We start from the raw sequence: 21,251 nt of genomic DNA, 5'->3' as shown, positions 1-21,251 counted from the left end.
TAAAATGAGTTGCATGTCATGAATAGGTATATTTCAGACACAAAGTGCTTTTATTAACTGAAGGGTAAGGTCAGACTGTTGAAAATCTGTCATTTGTGAATAGAATTTTGATTAGATTCTGAATTATGCATGTTGCACCTTACCCAGCATGCATATATATGTAAGAAAAATCCATGTTTAGGCATTTATTAAATCATGGAATGCTTGACTAGCTTATATATGATAGGAGCCGCTATTGTTTATAAGAGTGAATAAAGTACTATCCCCTTTACCACTTAGGTACTGGTTGTACATAAGTTGGTCTAGGTATTTTTTTAAAATATATTTTATTGATTTTTTTACAGAGAGGGAGGGAGAGAGATAGAGAGTTAGAAACATCGATGAGAAAGAAACATCGATCAGCTGCCTCCTGCACACCTCCTACTGGGGATGGGCCCACAACCAAGGTACATGACCTTGACCAGAATCGATCCTGGGACCTTTCAGTCCACAGGCTGATGCTTTATCTATCCACTGAGCCAAACCGGTCAGGGCTGGTCTAGGTATTTTAATGAATGTGATGTATATATTTCATTTACAGTCTTCCTTACCTTCCTCTTCTCTTTTCTGCCCAGGTCATTACCATCCTCTGACTCAGCTCCAAAAAATGAGTCCCACATTTTTAATATTGCTGAGAACTCTCTTCCCTGTGGATTCATCGTAGAGCCCAGACATTACCACTTGCAAGTGCTACAGGTTTTATGATGGCAGGGAGGGCTAATACCAACTAGCCCAGGAGTGCCGAGTTTCTGGGATTTTCAGACTCCATTCATTCAGCATAAATTTATCAAGTATCTATTCTAGGATTATGATATTCAGCAAGAGAGTTTCTCCTTTCCAATGCTGGGAGCCCCAAATAATGTATTTAATTTTTCAAATAATGGATTCTGGCTTACATGAAAATAGGTAGGCAATCTTTACTTAACTTCCTTTAATGCTTAATTCCCATTAATTGCTTTCATGACTTTTATATTATATTGGCTCTTACTATTTCAGATTGCTCACAACATTTTAAAACTTATATTACTAAGAGGGCCTATTTTGCTGTTCAGAAACTGCTAGTAAAATAAGGTTACTATGACTTTGAATTTTAGGTGACTGGTATCGATGATCAATCATACGACCTACCTACCTACCTACCTACCTACCTGTCTGTCTGTCTGTCTGTCTGTCTCTTTTAGCTTAATATACACCAATTAGTATCTTAAGAGGTTTGGCTTTGGCAAAAAGTAATTTAAAAACTGTTAGTCCTAAGTTTATTTCGAATTTGAGTTACTTCAGGTGTTTATGTTAAGAAATATTTTGCTGCTCATTTTCACATTTCTAATTGCTTTTTAAGATTTCTTTTTGCTTTTAATTTTTTCTGAGGCTTTCCCCTTTTTTTCTCCTCCCTTCCCTAGTCAGTGAACCAGCTCCATCTGAATGGCAGATTTATGGCCAGTTACTCCAAAAAAAAAAAAAACAAAAACAATTTTTCAAACTAAAATCACTAAAGGTCACTTTGGATTGTATCAGGTATTCTCTCCCTTATCTTAGAAATAATAAACATCTGGTGCTATTTAGAAATAGAATCTAAAGTTCAAATTGCAAAATAATGATCTTGACCAATTTTTAGTCTGATGAAAACCATGGTCCCTTTTTTCAGAAAAAAAAAAAAGTATATTGAAATAAAATTTTACCTCCATACTTGCACAATTATGTCTGTTAGTAAGAATCTTTATCCCAGGTGACTAACTCTACTTCCTTTTGAGGTTAACTTACATTTTTATGCATTTGCTGCCTCTTGGACAGAGACATTCCTTATTTATTTGAGTATTAGTGTTTTGGGCATAGTGGATATTCAAATTCTAAGTAGAACTTACATTCTTGAAATAAAGGCATCATAAGGGTTGAGAAATGGAATATTAGCCTTAGTCATATCAATGATATAGAAGTTGACATCAAAATCCTGAAAATACTCGTAAGTTTATCCAGTCCATATTGATTCAGAGCAAACCAATATATAGACTGTTTGTTTTTCTGATCTCTAAATTGTTGGATACTTTTTTATATTATGTGGAGACTCAAATGTCAGAAATGATTCATTAGGTTCCAAAGAAAATCTAGAAATTATCTTTAAGCCAAAGAGTGATTCCCTGAATTCTCTATCGTAAGCAAATAATTGAGTCTGGACTAAAGCCTTAAGAGATGTTACTCTTATTTTGTTTTCTTCACCAAACTAACTATAGTGGGTCCTTTGAAATTAATCTTCCATGTCATGATTTCTTCCTTAATTTGTATCCAATCACCAATGGCATCTACTACCTGTTGTCTATTCCTTTTCTTCATCCCCTGGAAAATTGGCTCATGTGAACCTGTCTTGGCTTGCAAGGCAATAAGATGACAAAGATAACCAGTCGTCAGTATTACAAATGCAATGGCTTATGCAGGGTACCCACAGTTAGATGGTTGGTTTTCAAAGAGCACTTCTGAGTTTGATGTCAGGGACCCACTGCCAATGAAGCATCTCTGGAATTAAGTCCACCTTATGCAGTTGTTGCCTCGTCTGAAACTGTCAACTGGATAAAACATCTGCATACAGCAAAAGAGTTTGGAGTTGCCCATCTGGGCATGAGGGGAAGATTGACCCAGTTGCTACAGATGATCCAAAAGCTCTGTTTTCCATGACTGATTCTATGACCTTATTTCAGCTTATCTCTGGATGAGCTCAATTGTTTTGTCCAGTATTTTATCTGCATAGCAGCTCTGTTCAGCAGGTCAGCAAGTCCCAGCCTTGGCATTTAAACAGTGAGGCTATGTCAATGCCAGTAAATGCTGTCTTTAAGTATCCCTCACCCAGGGAGATGTAACATGTTTACTGGCTGCATAGGCCTTTCTCTTACATACTCAACAATACCTTCACTGCTGTTTGAGATTCTGAGCTCTTGACGTCTGCTTGGCCGTGAGCCCATCCTTATTCTAACTGCATTATCAACCAGACCCTGCATCTTTGTCACAATGTGCTTAACAATCACCCACAGCATAGTTTTGGCACAATTTAATTGTCTCCAGCGTGTTCATTCCCTTTATAATGTAAACACTGAAGTGATTCTATTAATGTAAAGTGAAGTATCAGCTGATAATTTTGACAATATAAGTTTGTGCTTATAATCATGAACTGTCATTAATAACATAAACTTTCCTGGAACATTTAGGAATTTGGCAGCAGAGGAGATATCAAACTTGCCACTTCTACAGTTCAGTTATTATTGCTGATTTTTTTCAACTGGCATGAAATATTTTTATTAAAATTTAACCTTAATGAGGAACTGCATTCAAGTTATAGGATTAAAAATATACTGAGCAGATACCTCAATGCAAAGAAATAAAAATAGAATGGAAGGTACTGAAGTAGTAGAAGGCAACTTATTTTGTATATCAATGCAAGTCTCACTTAAGCGAAAAGCCATTTTAGAAAGAGTAACATGTTGAGAAAATTGGATAGCCACATACAAAAGAATGAAATGAGAGTGCTGTTTGATACCACACACAAAAATTAACTCAAAATAGATGAAAAGACTTAAATATAAGACCTGAAATAATAAAGTACATAGACAAAAACAGTATTAAACTTAATGGACCTTGGTCTCAGAGAGGTTTTTGTGAACTTGACCCCCAGGGCAAGAGAAGTAAAATAAAAAATAAATGAATGGGACCACATCAAACAAGGTTCTGCCCAGCAAAAGAAACCTTCAATAAAACAAAAGGCAACCAACCTAATGGTAGGAAATATTTGCAAGTGATACCTCTGATAAGTGGCTAATGTTCAAAAAATATAAAGAATTCATACAACTTATCAACAAAATAAACAACCCAATTATAAAATGGGCAGAAGACCCAAGCGGATACTTTTCCCAAGAAAACATATAAATGGCAATAGATATATGAAGAGATACTCAACTTCACTAGCTATTGGGGAAATTCAAGTTAAAACCACAATGAGATACCACCTCACACTTATCAAAATGACTTATCAACAAAACAAGTGTTGGAGAGGATGTGGAGAAAAGGGAATGCTTATACACTGCTGGTGGGAATGTAAACTAGTACAACCACTATGAAAAACAGTATGATGTTCCTCAAAAAATTAAGAATAGAGCTACCTTATGTCCCAGCAATCCCTCTTTTGGGTTTCTACCTGGAAAATTTGAAGACATTTATATGTAAAGGTATATGTAGCCCTTTGTTCATTACAGTATTATTCTCAGTAGCCAAGACACAGAAACAACTTCAGTGGATGATTGGATAAGGAAGATGCACATATTTACAATGGAATACTACTCAGCCATAAGAAAGGATAAAATACTGCCATTTGTGACAACATGGATGGATTTTGAGAGTATCATGCTAAGTGAAAAAAGTCAGATGGGAAGGACAAGAACCAGATGCTTTCTCATGTGAGATATAAAACGGAAAGCAACAAATGAACAAGCAGGCTCATAGACACAACAGTATAGTGGTTAACGGAAAGGGAGGTGGGGGGAGGATGAAGAGGGTAAAAGGTGTCAAATATATGGTGATGGAAGGTGACTGGACTTTGGGTGGTGAGCACATTGTGCAATATACAGATGATGTATTACAGAATTGTACTCTGAAACAATGTTACTAACCAGTGTCACTCCAATAAATTTAATTTAAAAAGAATAACATTAATTCACATAAACTGACAATTATGAATAATATTTATTTTTTATTTTCCATTTTAAATGAATGTAGGATAAGCAGTTGTGTAAAAAAAATGAGTCCTTGAATATTCCATGTCTTGTTCTGAGAGAAATGATAACAACAAAAGTCTGACACAGACACTGCTGTACAATCTTTGATGGAACCAGTTTACTATTCCAGTGTTTATAATCTGATTTTTGGGGCTCCATTTACTACCGTGGAGATTAAAGGCTTCAATTCATCACCTTTTTAAAAAATTTTTAAATATATCTTTATTGATTTCAGAGAGGAAGGGAGAGGGAAAGAGAGATAGAAATATCAATGATGAGAGAGAATCATTGATTGGCTGCCTCCTGCACGTCCCCCACTAGGGATTAAGCCCAAAACCCAGGCATGTGCCCTTGACCGAAATTGAACCTGGGACACTTAAGTCCACAGGCTGACGCTCTATCCACTGAGCCAAACCAGTTAGGGCTCATCACCTTCTTAAAGCATGCCTCTTGGTGAGAATGTTGTCCTCAGTGAGGATGAAATAGTTCTCCAGTTGGTGGGTTTCTAAAGGTTTTTCTCAACCTTTTTATAACCTCTACCCCTCTCTGATAAAGAAAAATCTCATGTTTCTCTGGAAATTATTTTATGCCCTACCTGGGAACGGGGAACACCAGGATGGGTGAGGAGAGGGGAAGGGATGATTACTCCAGTCCTTTTCTGTTTTCTTAGTTTCTTCTCCAGTTTGCTCAGGCTGAAGTATATGGATGTCTTTTATCCTGTAGAGTCCTTTCTTTTCTTTTTCTTTTTTTTTCTTTTTTGCTTGTAGGACTTTTTTGTGAGTGAAATAGGAATAAGATTTTCCTAAACTTTAAAATACAGAAAGCTATGAATGGACATTAAAATATTGCTGCCTGTCCTGAGGTAGCCAAGTCCACCTCAAATGACTACATTTTGACACACCAAACTTCTTGTGTGAGAACTTCCCATGGCATTTCTGTCAAGATATGTTTTCTTTTTTGCTTGTAGGACTTTTTTGTGAGTGAAATAGGAATAAGATTTTCCTAAACTTTAAAATACAGAAAGCTATGAATGGACATTAAAATATTGCTGCCTGTCCTGAGGTAGCCAAGTCCACCTCAAATGACTACATTTTGACACACCAAACTTCTTGTGTGAGAACTTTCCATGGCATTTCTGTCAAGATAGGATGGCAACCATGTCTCTGGGAACACTTTTCAGTGTCTGCAAATTGAAAGATTTTAATCTATAGGAATTTAAGAACCCAAGAGAGTCTTGATGGCAACGAAGGCTCCATATGTTAAAATATGCTATCAGGAATTCTTCAGTGAGGGAAACCAAATTTGAGAATCAACTTCATTTCTGTTAGGTATCTTATTTCCTTAGCAACAGCCCCATTTCACTCAATAGAATTTGGTCCTGGAACTTTCTGATAATGACAATAACAAACATTGCTATGCTGTAGAGCTGGAGGCAAAATCAAGTGTGCCAATTTGGATCAGTTTTTCCTCCCCGGCAGTACTGGCAGAAAGCTAGTCAAATTTCACAAAATACACCCATTGAAACACTGCCACTTCTGAAATGAGAGAGGGTGTCATTTTTATGTGCGGAATGGTGAACGTCATCTGGAGAAGATGCAAAAGAATTTGTTAGCAAATACATTTAAGAAAACACAGAGATGAATAGAAATGGTAAAATTTTAAAGGCCAACATTTTATGAATTCAGATATCTGGTATGTGTTCTTCCACATAAAATAGGTAGCAAATGAAACAATGTCAGGTTGTATCAGTGGAGTCCTATTTTTAGAAAATTCAAATGCTGACCTTAAGCTGAATTATAACTTGACTGAAATATTTGATGAATGAGTTGGTTCATAAATGCTGATGATATTTTTAAGTAGATGTCAGTTGCATTGAATTATTAAACAAATGTCCGAGTGGTCTTGTATATCTTTTAAAATTTAATTTGCTAATTTAGGAAAGATTAGTTTCAGTAGGGTTTTCTTCTTCCAAAATATGGAAATAAATATAAGTTTAATAGTAATTAGAAATTGTTTGTCGAGTTCCAAAGTTTGGAAATGTAATTAATTTTTCCCCCCAACCAGCTCTATACCTCTAAATCAGTGGTTCTAAACCTGTGGGTCGCGACCATTGGAAAACACATATAGCATATCAGATGTTTACATTATGATTCATAACAGTAGCAAAATTAGTTATGAAGTAGCAACGAAAATAATTTTATGGTTGGGGGTCACCACAACATGAGGAACTGTATTAAAGGGTCGCGGCATGAGGAAGGTTGAGAACCACTGCAATTTTTACTAGGTCTAAGACTGTGTTGCAGAGGAGTATTGCTTTATCTAACAGAGTACATTTATTGTTTTGAAAACATAACAGACTTCTTGGAAGTAGGCTTTCCTGTTGTATACAATCTCAGGTTATTTTTGACTTTATTAAAATGGAAATACTTCATTTCATTATTATTTACGTAATATCTATGCTAGAACCTGGGAAAGATACAAAGTTAATTCCCATTGCTAACCTAGGAAATACTATCTGGTAGGAATTATTTATTTTTTAATTCTACATGCCACATCTTCATTTTATTCTAATAATTCTATGAAACAGGGCAGAAGAGAAACCTGGGCAAAGAGCTCACAGAATAGCTTTAATATGCAATAGTTAGTTGGTATAGGAACAAGTTCTAGATCCAGAGTCTTCTGATCCTAAACCTGAGAACCCCAGAGTCTGAAAGATGAGTTCTAGTACTCGCCAGTTACTAGCTGTGCAGCCTTGGGTCATTCACTACCTCTGGACCCTCAGTTTCCCCAGCTGTATGATAATGGGATTGAGGCAGATGATCGCTAATATTCTTTCTACTTCTAACATTCCCAGATTATTTTCCCTCAGAAAGTTACATATCACCACCTGGAAGGAAGACCAGACTGCTTAGAGCAGCGGTTCTCAACCTGGGGGTCGAACGACCCTTTCACAGGGGTCGCCTAAATACATCCTACATATCAGATATTTATCTTACAATTCATAACAGTAGCAAAATTACAGTTATGAAGTAGCAACGAAAATAATTTCATGGTTGGGGGTCACCACAACATGAGGAACTGTATAAAGGATCGCGGCATTAGGAAGGTTGAGAACCACTGGCTTAGAGGCATAGTTTCCTCAGCTTTCTCTTCCTGAGTTAATACACCTCTGCCTCTTTCTGTGAATTCAGACAGAGCTGAGTTTGTCTAAAGATGCCTCTTTTCCCCTTTCTTCTTCATTCCCTTTCTTAGAGGTCAGTGTTTTTGGCATCTTCTTTAACTTTACGGCTGTAATTCCCATTTCTAGAAGCTCCTTTGAGCAAGTTAAAGCTCTTTACTCTGAAAAGTCCTCTGAATTCTCTTCATGAGCAGCAGCACTCCTCTCTAAACACTCCACATCATCTTCCATGACCTCTTTAAGACTACCTGGTTGTATAAACCAAAGAGCACTGGGAATTTGATTCATATCAAGTTTAAGACTAAGGTCCACTTTCAAATTAGACTTCTCTCCACATGCTGTTAATATCACTTCACACCATCATTTTTCAGTATTTTTCTTAACCTGGTAGTAGAATTGTGCCCAAATCCCTGATGCATGCCACCCTCAGCCTCAGTATCATTCATGAGCCATAAAGTGGGTGTTCTATCCAGTTCTTGGGTATGCAGTCACTCCCTGCTTCATTGGCTGCTGTATAGGTTTGTGTTGGGTGTAAGAAACTTAAAATTTAGTGTTTGCTGCCAGAGACTCAAAGTCTCTTGAGTGAGAGGGGCATTGTTCAGTAGTAGCAATGCTTTCTCACAAAGGTCATTGTTCTCACAATACCGATTAACAGCTAAGCAAATCATCACAAATCAACCACTACTGAACATCTCCACCCCTGTTGTTTTGTTTGAATACTATAATGCCAGCAAGTTTGATTTGCTGTTAGCCCATTAGTGTTGGGTAGTTTTCTGTGTGATGAACAAACTGGAATTTTAATTTTAAATTCCCTGTTAAATTTCCTCTAAGCAAGAAGATGAGGTGGTCTGTGTGGCTTATAGCCAGACACAGTCCCCATTTTTTTTATATGCAATAAACGTACAGGAAGGTATGTTTCCATGAGAGACTGGTTCCATCCACATTAAAAGCAAATTGCTGAGAACATTTGCCAATTTTTATTAAAAACTTGAGTTCAGGAAATTTCTCTGCTGCTGCCTACTCTGTATTTACCCCCCGTCCTAAATTTTATGCTTATAGAAGTGTCTGTAACATTGAAGTCAGTTAAATTAACCATGTCTGGCACTTAAAATTCCTTTGGTTATATTCTTATAATCACATAAACTGAGTGCCTTGTTTATTAGTGCTCAGAGGCAATGAGTGTAGTGGAAAGGGCACGAAGGCAATCTGTCCAGGCATGACAAGGTGATGTATATGGTGGTGGTGATGTATGTGAAGGTGATGGTGGTGGAGGTGGAGGTGGAGGTGGAGGTGGAGGTGGTGGAAGTGGTGGAGGGGTGAAGGGGTGGTGGTGGTTGTGGTGTGGTGGAGGTGGAGGTGGAGGTGGAGGTGGTAGAGGTGGAAGTGGTGGGGGGTGGTGGTAGAGGAGGTAGTGGAGATGGAGGTGGTAAAGGTGGTGGTGGTGGTGGTGGAGGTGGTAATGGTAGTGGTGATGGTGTTGGTCATGGTGGTAGTGGTGATAGTGGTGTGTGTGCATACATTTGCATATAGGTAGAGGGATTTAAGGGGGTACTTACATATCAAGCACACAAATACTTACAAAAACCCCACTGAAGATATTACGTATTAACTTGGGTGTGTCCCCTCTCCCCCATGAAAAAGTCTTCAGGCTGCACTGAGTTCTTGGACTCCTTTTGGGAGACTTTCTGATTTAGTCAAGTTGATTCCACCTTACAGTCACCTTCATGACCCAGGTCAGAAGCCTTCTCTGGTGAAGCCTTCCTGACATTTCCAAACTCCAGGCTGAACTAATAGCTTTCTTCTTTTTGCTTAGTGCATTCTACATACTTGTGATAAACACTATATGGGTGTTTATAAATCTGTCTCCAGCTATATTGTGACTTATTTGAGGATAGCATTTCTGTTTTATACTTCTTAGTAGAGGAAGTGTAGCAAGTTAGGAAGAATCTGAGCTTCCAAGCCAGACCTGATTTCAAGTCTATTTAATTCTATTTTGTCTTGAATAAAGTATTCAAAGGTTGGCCTCAGTTACTTTATATGGAAAATGTGTCGAGTAATGTCTAATTCCATAAGGCTTTTTGAGAAGTAAACAAAGGCCCTCATATATTTCATTTCCTTGTATCTTACCTAAAGCCTAGTGACTGCCAGAAACATCAGAAGCATTCAATATTTTCATGTCCTTTGACCTAGAATATCCTAGTAACTATGCCCCTTCTTCTAAAACAAGTTGGCTCCTACTCACTAATGGCAGGTTGACAAGGGTATGGGAGGCCTTACTGATGCCCAGGCTTCATCACAGAGGATATTCATGGAGAGCATGGTTAGAGAGTCAGCTGTTCAAGAAACTATAAAAAAAGATAACATCTCTATCTTCTACATTATCTCTCTTTAGAAGTTAATTTAGATGACCTCATTCACTCAACAGATAGTTTTTGAGTACTTACAATATGCCTGCCAACTGTGCCAGATGCTATAAAGATTACAACCTAGTGGATGGCAAAGATTTTTAAACTAAATAAATAAAAAATTACAACTAAATCAAGTTAAGTGTTAGGAAGGAAAGATATAAAACCTGAGATCCTGAATTTCTTTCCAAACCTAAACTACATGATTTGAGGTCTAAATTTCCAAGAAAGTAGAAAATTGATCCACAAATTGCAGGTGGAAATTTCAAGGTCTATAAATTTGTTCAACCCTACTTATTTAATCTTGTTTTCCGTTTCTTAGTCATCTTCTCATGTAGTCTGGGTCTTCTCCTGTCTGTTTCTTAGTGATCTGCCCATCTAGTCTGGGTCTTCTCCTGGTGGCCCAGTCAACATCCCTGTGTAGTTCCCTTTGGAACCTTTTCCATCCCACTTCTTAAAATGCTGCTAAATAAGCCTTAAGATTTCTTAGCTTTAAAATGTTTTTATTATTTTAATGCTGCTAGTGAAGGAGGAGGGCAAATTGTGCTCCCTACAGTTTTTACTTCTAAGTTTTAGTTTCACTGCTTGGTTATCATAATGAACTGTTATTAGCTTTTCCTGATAGCTGCGCTCCAAAAGGAACAAGCTGGAATGTAGGGCATGCATTACATGGAAAGTGAAATGTTTTGAAAGGGCTTTGAAGTGTTGAATAGGAATAGTGTATTAAGAACATTCCACCAAATGGAAAAGCCTGGAAACTGGACAAGCTGTGGATGTGCAGATGGTGTTACTAACCATCAGTTAAATAGAGAACACAGCCTATGTGTACAGATCGATATGTCATATGTCTTTATAGATTGGGATGTACCAAGAAGTTGTCAGCAGTTGTTATCTCTGTATGTATTGCCTCCAACGAGAATAGTCAAATTGCTCATGTTACACAGTCTCAAGTTTCAGTTTAGTCTGTACTTATATGAATGAGTCCATTTAAGATGTCGCATATGAGAGAGGATGCTTCCAAAGATGAAAATTGATATAAAATGTTGGGTTTGTTTGTGGATGAGTTGGGGAGCAGGGAGGTGCAGAAAGCAAGATCCTTTAGCTTTATAGTTCTTTAAAAAAAATCTCCTTTATCCTCATGTCAGACAATCTACAAACCATAATAATCCATGTGCTACATAACGCCCTGCAGCATTTTACAATTAGAATGTGTGCAACTCACTCGGCCTCCGTCAACACTAACGTTAAAGAACAACAGACGGTCCTTTAGTCCTTTACATAGTAGGTATGACTATGAGTCAGCTGGCCACTTGGAGTATTACAGAGAGGTGTTATTTCTCAGAGATAAGGAACAAAGAGGTCTTAATATCCGGCTCAGCCAGGGCAGGAAATTGCCTACTTCCTGAGCCAGAGTGGTAGAGGCTGTGGGATGGGAGCCAGATATTGGAGGGAGGAGGCATGTAAGCACCGGATACCTCCGGATTTTATCATCGGGCACATGGACTTTGTATCAGATGTCAAGAACTCATTTTGTGTTTAGCACAGAAAGATGCTTGGCAAAGAATTAATTACACTAAAACATTCTTATAAAGGTCATGGATGGACATTAATTTTCACAGATGGACATTCATTCTCAGATGTTTATACTTTTTATTCCTGAACCTCTTCAGTATGTGGTATGTGACAACATTTTAATTTTAAAGACTATCAATATCCTGTTAAAACTAAATTCTACTATACAAGTGTAAAGTACCAGGTTGACCTTACATCCTTAGTCCTTTTATAGACCTTCCATCTAATCCCAATGACACTAACAAACTAGTTTGCAAAGCATTTAACCTCCCCAGCTTTCTTTTTCTCATTTGTAAATTAAGAGTGTTGAGTTAGATGACCTCAAATATTTGGGCTCTAAAGAAAAGTGGCAGAGATCCTTTAAGTACAAAGCTATATAGAGGAACAAGGATAACTGGGATCTTGGAAACCTGAGTCTGAACCTCTGCACATCCAGTTATTAGATTTAGGGCATTGCAAACATTCTCTAATCTTGTCAAGGTAGTTTCAATATTTGTGACTGGAATAATATTTGAATTATATGGTTGTTGTACAGCTAAATGAGATAGGTCATTAAAGTCTCTGACAGACCTGTTTTTAATAGCTGTTCCTTTTCCCTGCCCCCTTTCTTCCAGTATTATGTAGACTTAATAGATTTTACTACCTTTTATTAGAAAAAAACACAACAACAACTAGAAATCAGATGGTAGTGCTGATAAAAGAAAAATTAATATACAGGAGGATCTATGTAAAGACAGTTGGATTTTTGACAAGCAAAAATAAGGACGAAGTGCTATTGGTGGAAGTGGAGTTCCTGGGGTGCTACAGGGAAAAGAATTTCCTGAGGCCCCCATGGGAGGATGGAGTACCATGGGAAGATTTATTGATGGTGTAAAATTAAGGGGTTTCCCTCCAAGGTCCCATCTCTGGCTGTCCAGCCGTGGAAGTAGTCCCATCTTGACTTTAGCAGGACTAGAATTAAGGCCACTGCCCAGAATTTCTGCTCCACATTAAAGTTCAGTCCAGTCCAGCATCTGGCTAGCTTAGCTTGTATTCCCAGGTGCAGTCCATTGCATGTGGGTTCTGCATGGCCATGGGCTACGGGGCTGCTTAAGGTCACATGGCTGTGGAGACTAGCACACAGGAGAACTGGAACAAGGAAGCAAGAGCAAGCAAGAGAGAGCAAAAGGAAGGGGCAACTCTTTGTCTTGGGTCTTACCCTTCCGAGATTTCCTGTGCTTTGATAGGGCCCACCCTCCTAGCCAATGATCTTTTTCTCAGGCTAGACTGACAAGCACCTTCCCTACATACCCCAGCTTTACTGCACATGTGCCCATCTCCCCTTTGTTCAGTCCCTTCTCCCTGATCTACAGGGAATGGACTGGTGGTTTCCTAGGGAGTGTGAAGCTGTAGCTTCCTGGTGAAGCTGCCCAGATGACCATGCTTATAATGTCTGGCCTCCCCTTTGCTCTCTTCCTATTAACATTAACTAGCTAAATATGATGATAGCAGAAGGACATTCTACACAGGGAAGAATATAGTAATCAGAAGTATGATGGCTCTGGAGAATAATAAGTAGTAATCTAATGCTATTGAAATGTAGGCTATAGAGATCAAGGTTAAGATATATACTAGTATTTTATGTTTCTCTTCCAATTTTTACTCAGATATTTGTATATTATACATAATATTCTCTATCCTTTTTTTTCCTTTTAAAAATATCTTGGAGCCCTGGCCTGGTGGCTCAGTTCATTGGAATGTCATTCTGTGCAACAAAAAAAGTGGCAGATTCCATTCCAGTCTGGGCACATACCTAGGTTGTGGGTTTGATCCAGGTGGGTGTGTACTGGAGGCAATCGATCGATGTTTCTTTTTCTCTTCAATGTTTCTCTATCCCTTCCTTTCTCTCTCAAATCAATAAAAAAGATATCCTATCCACTGGTGAGGATTAAAAAAACAACAACATATTTTGGAGATCATCATATATCTGTACATAAAATTTCTTTATTTACTATTTATAATATAACATTATATTTATGCACTACAATTTGTATAAGCAGTACTCTATGGATGGATATTTAGATGATTACAATATTTTGCTTTTATAAACAAGGTTGCAGTGAATAATCTTGCTTATATATCATTTTACCACATGTGTGAGTAAATCTGTAGGCTATAGTTCTAAATGTGGAATTGCTGATTAAAGGCATGTGTATTTGTAGTTTTGATAAGTATGGTCAAAATGCCCTGCCAACAGGTTTTATTGATTTGAGTGTACGTGATCTGTGTGTGGAGGTGTTTCTTTCCCTGAACTCTGGCCAAGGCAGAGTTACCGTACTTTCTGAATTTTGCCATTCTTCTAGATTTAAAAATAGTGTTTTAAATGTGGAAGATTAAATTTAAAGCATCATTTCTTGAATATCTTTCTATGTACTGAAGACCTGTCTGTATCTGCTTTTCTGTGCTTTGTTTCTTCACAATCTCCACTCATTAAGCTACTGGATTGTTGATTCTTTCCTTATTGATGAGTAGAAATTCTTTACATATTAAAGAAATTAGCTTTTTGTTTCTTATGCAAATATTTTCTCTCAATTTTTTGTTTGATTTTGATTATTATTATAATTCTTGCCATACAAAAAATTTTAAAAAGTTATATATAATCAACTTATAAATTTTATAGGGCTTCTGGATTTTATTTATTCTTAGAGAACCTTTTCTCACTTGAAAGAATATAGTTTTTCATAGTTTCTTCTACTTTTGTGATTTCATTTTTTACACTTAGATCTTTTGTCTCTTTTCAACTTATTCTGGTGCATGATAGGAATCCAAATCTTTTTCAGGTGTTTACCTAACTTTCTCATCACAAATTATTATAAAATCCATATTTTCAATGCCATTTTGAAATGTTCCCTGTTTCTTTACTATATTACTGTATGTATTTGGATCTATTTCTGTGTTTTCTTTTCTCGTTTATGGACTTATCTGTCTAATTCATGTGTAAGTAGCAAAATATTCATTTTGATTAGATTTATAGTAGGTTTCAAAACCTGGTAGAAATAGTTTCCTTGTCTTGCTTTAGTTTTTCAGAAATTCTCTGGCATTTTTACTTGCTTATTTTTCCGGATGATCTTCAGAGTCAGTTAGCCTATCTTCTAAAACAAAAACATCAAATTTATAAATTAACTGAGGTAAAATTGAGTTCTTACATATTTTTGTATATTCATTCCCAAGTACATTATATGCTTATCTTTATGTTCAAGTGTGTGTGTATGTGTGTGACGTATATGTACATGAATGTGTATTTTGTTATTCTCAAGAGAATTTTAAAATTTTCTTCATATTGATCTAATTTATTTCTGGTTAAGTGTATCCCTAGGTTTTGTTGTTATTGCTTTTGTAAATGGGATCTTCTCTCCTGTAGATCATCCAGCTGAGTATTGTTTGTATGTATAAAGGCTGTCATTGTACATTAATTTTTTTACCCAAGTACCTTGCAGAGTTCTCTTATTGCTAGAGTACTTTTTAAAAATTTTATTCTCATGTTCTTTTCCAGTTACACAGTCATGTTATCTGCAAATGATGATAATTTTCGCTTCTTTCCTTTTTTATTTATTTTAAAATATATTTTTATTGATTTCAGAGAGGAAGGGAGAGGAAGAGAGAGATAGTTTTAACATCAATGATGAGAAAGAATCATTGATCAGCTGCCTCCTGCACATCCCCTACTGTGGACTGAACCCGCAACCCAAGCATGTGCCCTTGACTAGAATCGAACCCGGGACCCTTCAGTCCGCAGGCCAATGCTCTATCCACTGAGCCGAGCCAGCTAGGGCTTCTTTCCTTTTTTATACCTTAGTTTATTTTTCTTATTGAATTGCGTTGGCTAATACCTTTAGACAGGGTTAAATGAAAGTAGTGATAATAAAAAAATTATGTCTCATTCATGATCTTAGTAGAAAATTTTTTCTGGAACAGTTTAAATATCATTGGAATTATCCATTTTTTTAAAGATTTGGTAAAAGTATAACATTAAGTCAGATGATGATTGAGATATATACTCCTTTGCATTATAACATGTATCATTCCCATTTTATTATGAGTTTTAAAAATCAAGAACACATAAACAGAGAACAAAGGGAAGAAAATAGGTCATGTAGTATAAATTTGTAACAGAAAACATGACATGAATGACAGAATTAAGACCAAACAAGACTGGCTCCCATAAATATAAGTGGGCAACTTACCTTTTTAAAATATCATGCTTGCCCATCCGGTGTGGCTCAGTGTTTGAGCATTGACCCAGGAATCAAGAGGTCACCTGTTCGATTCCTGGTCAGGGCACATGCCCAGGTTGCAGGCTTGATCCCTAGTAGGGGGCATGCAGTAGGCAGCCTATTGATGATGTTTCTCTCTCATTTATGTTTCTATCTCTCAATCCCTTTCCCTCCCTCTCTCTCTAAAAATCAGTAGAAACATTTAAAAAATTTTAAAAAATCATGCTTAATCATAATGAAAAACCCAATTCTATGTTTTATTTAAGAGTTATGCCTTAAATACTTGTCTCGGAAGAGTTGAAATGAATAATTTATTTTAAAACAACCCCTCAGATCTTTTTTAAACAGATAAAAAGATGTCTACTATTAGTTATTTATCCATCAAATCTGAACTGAATGTGTCTTGTTCAATCTAAGCTGTTTTCCACAATAACCATTTATAAGTTTACTTAGAATTTTTTTTATTTATTTAACAACTGATGTATTCTGTCTGGCTATTTTTAGATTAGTATAGTCATTCTTTGATCTTCCTTCTTCCCTAGGCTTACTTTTGGGCATTACTTCATAGGTGGCCAGAGAAGACAAATAAATGAGTGAATGAGGTATACGAAAATACTAGGGAAAACAATGCTATCCAAAAGCAAAGTAAAGTTATCAGGATCTTATCACTGCTAGAGATCTATGACTTTAAGACATCAATTCCCTTGTCAATCTTTTTTAAGCCACATTTTTCTTTTAATGAGATTATAAACATTTATCGGTGTTCATATCTTATTTCCCTTATTCTATACTAGAGGCCCAGTGCATGAATTCATGCACCAGCGGGGTCCCTTGGCCTGGCCTGGGGGATTGGGTCAAAACCAGCTCTCTGACATACCCCAAGGGGTCCCGGATTGTGAGAGGGTGCAGGCCAGGCCGAGGGACCCCACTGATGCATGATCAGGGCCAGAGGAGAGATGCAGGAGGTTGGCCAGCAGGGGAGAAACCGAAGGAGGGCTCCAGGGCGTATCCGGCTTATCTCGCTCAGTCCTGATCGGCTGGACCCCAGCAGCAAGCTAACCTACCGGTTGGACTGTTTGCCCCCTGGTGGTCAGTGTACGTCATAGCGAGCAGTTGAGCGGCCTTATCATATCATTAGCATATTGAGCTTTGATTGGTTCACGGCCAACCAGATGACCTGACACTTAGCATATTAGGCTTTTATTAGATAGGATGATTCATTTGGTAGTGTGGCAATTTTCAAGTCTAAACTGGCGAGTTGCTTCTTCTGGCATTCTAGTTTATAGTTACAAATACCAAATTCAAAATACATAATTAGTGCAATCATATTATATGCACATTTAACTCATAAAATTCCATCAGACAATCTGCACCAACTTACAATAAAGAAGAATACTTCGAATAAGGTAGAAGATGTTATCCTCAATGAGCACAAGAGCCAGGCAGGATGGGGAGATGTGATTCTGATCTTTGTTTCGATGCTCTCATGGGGGAGCATCTTAGCACAATGCCCTCATAAGACACATTTATAGTTACCTAGATGTTCTTTTACATCCTAATGTAAACCCTGCAGTTGTCCAGTAGCATTTGCATACCCTATCAGAAATAATTTTCTCAAAGGGGACATATGTAATACTTCAACAATAAAAATTTTAAAAAGAAAAAGAATTTTCTCACAGAAGAGTAATTAAATTGGAGGCCATCTGTAACAGCATGCAATGTAGCCCTCAGACTTGATTGGATGCTTCCAATAGGCATGACCTTTTCTCTCACAGATTCTCATAAAGTGGAATCAAAGTCTAGCTAAGGAGATAGGCACATAGAACAATGGGCAATACCTGATTACCATGGAAAGTGCAATAATGGAGACATGTACCAGTGCCTTATGGAGAAGGAGACTTAGAGCCATGTGGGAAATAATAGGTCAGCAAATGAACTGAAGCAAAGCATGAATACCAGTAGCAAGAGCATGAACAAAGGCTCCAAAGCACAAACGTATGCAACAGGTTTTTATTTTATTTTATTTTTGTTACTCCTCACCCAAGGATAATTTCTCCATTAATTTTTTTTTCTTTAGAAAGAGAGAGTGGAAGGGAGGGGGAGAGACAGAAACAGCAATCTATGACAATTATTTGCCTCCCTCCAGGGATTGAACCTGTAACCAAGGTGCATGCCCTTAACCAGAATTGAACCTGAGACCCTTCAGTTCGTGGGCCGACATTCTAACCACTGAGCCAAACCAGCTAAGCCTGCAACAGGTTTTTTAAAAACAAGATATTTGTTGTAGTTTAAAATCCAAGTGTATGTTGAGGATAAAGGAGGTTGGAAAGGAAGGCTATGTTAAAAAGTGAATTAAAATGTTATTCTAAGAAATGTGAAATTTTTTTTTTTTTACAAAAAGCCATCAGGTTATTTGGAAGCTGGAACTCAGGTAATTTTGGACTTCTGCATACAAACCAGAGGTGAGACTTAAGTTCAGATGTCCCAGTTCAAATTCAAAGCTCTTTCAACTCCACCAGACGACCTGTAGGGCAGATTCTAAGTCACTTCTCATTTCTACAGTGAGGCCAGTCTTGTCATTTGCTCACCACTGCACTGGCCATGATCTGCCACCTTTGGGGATAGCCCACCTCTGACAGTGACTCTGGACCTTTCCTTTGTTTGGTGTTTCAAGATGGTGGCAAATCTAAAGAGTTGTCAAAAGCAGACAGTTGGAATGTAGAGTTACTGGACTGTGAAATTTCTGTGGAAAATTCAAAACACCCTGCACTTAACACAATGCCAGAGCTGATTAGTGCAGTTTATTGCTAAGCCCCAAGGGACACCTGCAGGCTTTTACCTTCAGTCTAGAACCCCTGGCCCGAGGAAAGGTGTAATGCCACGTTAGTTCCGCACTCTTTCTATTAGAGTTTACTCAAAGCTGCCGCCACCAGATGTGTTACAAACGAACGTTAATTCTCCTCTAGCATCTGGATCGCATGTACAATGAGGGGGCAAGATTTATGCCCTGCTGAAGCATTCCCCGGTTTTTAGCACAGAAGTGATTGAACTCCAGATGTTAACAAAATGCAGAGACCTTTTAGTATGATTAAAAACATGATTTCTTGTTTTGCTCATGACAAAAACCATTGGATTAACTTATTAGAAGCGGAGCTGCCGTCCTGTTCATTGGAAGCTGTGTCTACTTTAGCTATTGGAGCTTGTCGTCGAAGATTTTATGAAGAAAGAATGACTTACCAACTCCTAAAATCAACAACTTCAAGGGCCCTCTGAAAATCAGGGGTTACAAAGGTAGTAATGCTCTAAGAACTGTGATAAAGATTTAGATGAGAATGAAAATTAACGTAAGGGTTTGCATGAATTAATAAAATTAGCATCTTCTCCCTTTCAATAATTGTATTATCAAGATAAAAAAGGGAAAAAATGGAAAGAACTCATGGGCATGGACGACAGTGTGGTGATTGCTGGGGTGGGAGGTGGGGGAAGGGGAGAGATGAAGGTGGAAGAGGGTATAGGGGGCATAAATGGTGATGGATAAATAAAATAAAATCAAGTAAAAAAGAAACATGGAACCACAGCCTTAGAGCTAGAATGATCCTCCAAAGATCATCTGATCTGTTTGTTGTTTCCTCAGTTCTTTCCTTTCCCCATCTTATAGGGAAGAAGACAATGGTTTCTTTTTAGAGTCAGACATCTGAGAGTTACAAAGAGCCAATGTTTTGATACAGGTCTCACAACCAGTAAGCAATGAACTTGCTGAATTCAGTCTTCTATTTTCAAAGTACAATATTTCCTCAATGATAAGATGAATTTTGCCCTTAATTGACTCTTTCCATAGTTGGAATGCATCTCGTATTCAGTGTGAACACAGCAAGTTTATTTATTTATTTTTGTGTTCATAGTTGTTATTAAATTAAGTGGTGCATATGACAGTCAATGGCATCTTAATACAGAAATCTTGTATTGATAAGCTATTATCTAGACCTTTTATTACTACCATAATCAAGGAATTTATAAAATGTATTATGCCAATGAGAAAATGCCTTCCCATGGAGATAATCATTTTGTGGTGTTCTCAGGCTTACCTAGTCAAGATAAAGGAGGAACTAAATAGCTTTTAATAGAAAAGTTTAAATAGAAAATATGATCATGTTGAATACTCTTTAATATTCATGACTTTATCCATTATACCTTTCAAGAGTTTATGGACTTACTATCTGAATAGTTCATGAATTTTAAGATGTTAAGTCATCATTTACCTTCGGTGCCTTTTGTTATTTATTCTAGTGTCTTTTCTGTGACTCCGAAGAATATAATAAATATACCTAAGTGTGTGTAAGTTAAAAATAGTGTACTCGTAATCATGAGTGGTTTACAACTTTATGGTTAAGAATTGAAGATTCAGGAAGTGTCTTTTCTTAAATTTATTTTTAAGTGCTTTACTGTTTGAATTGTTTTTGTCAAACTTGCTGTAGAACTTGGCCCATTTCATATTCTTCCCCCTCTCCCCTTCCATATCTATTCATACATTGTAGATTTAACTAAAGATTGTGTAGAGGAATGGGAGGTAGGTGTTCAGTTTTCATCATGAACTTAGAGCAAACAGTTTAAACACAGCTCTTAACTAATAACTTCAACATTCCAGTAGACATTTTGATTCTCCCCCCAAGAGTTGTTTGCTTTGTTTTGTTTTGGTTTTCTCTTCAGAAACATAGTACCCAATCTCACATTATTTTTTCTTGCCTCCAGGATTTTCTGTCAACAACTTCAAGTTCCTCAATCCCCAATCATTCTACTAGTAGCTTGCATTCAACAAATAGTTGAGGGCTACACTGAGGTAATAGGGATATGCCAGTGAACAAAACAAAATTCCTGCTCTCATGGAGTTTACTTCCTCCCAGGGGGTGAAGATGGTGTGTGTGGCAAATGCCAGATTATAAGTATAATGTAAAAAATGTATATCAGGCTAAGTGGGGAGAGAAGGAGTAATCCTTGTGTGTGTGTGTGTGTGTGTGTGTGTGTGTGTGTGTGTGTGTGTGTGTTGAGGACG

The 21,251-nt window shown here is 37.3% G+C and overlaps 1 long non-coding RNA gene across 1 annotated transcript in view; it reads left to right on the top strand.

The window, feature by feature from the left end:
- Positions 1 to 16,743: 16,743 nt before the first annotated feature.
- LOC106726330 overlaps positions 16,744 to 21,251 on the top strand; it is a 194,482-nt gene continuing 189,974 nt past the window's right edge. Inside the window, exons 1-4 of the long non-coding RNA XR_001362387.1 lie at positions 16,744 to 16,803; positions 18,603 to 18,663; positions 19,347 to 19,492; positions 20,442 to 20,443. This is a non-coding gene — a long non-coding RNA (uncharacterized LOC106726330). The remainder of the gene's footprint in view (positions 16,804 to 18,602; positions 18,664 to 19,346; positions 19,493 to 20,441; positions 20,444 to 21,251) is intronic.

Source organism: Myotis brandtii, unplaced genomic scaffold (genome assembly GCF_000412655.1).
Source record: "Myotis brandtii unplaced genomic scaffold, ASM41265v1 scaffold250, whole genome shotgun sequence".
NCBI classification, from domain to species: domain Eukaryota; kingdom Metazoa; phylum Chordata; class Mammalia; order Chiroptera; family Vespertilionidae; genus Myotis; species Myotis brandtii.
This window is presented reverse-complemented; position numbering and strand designations above follow the sequence as displayed.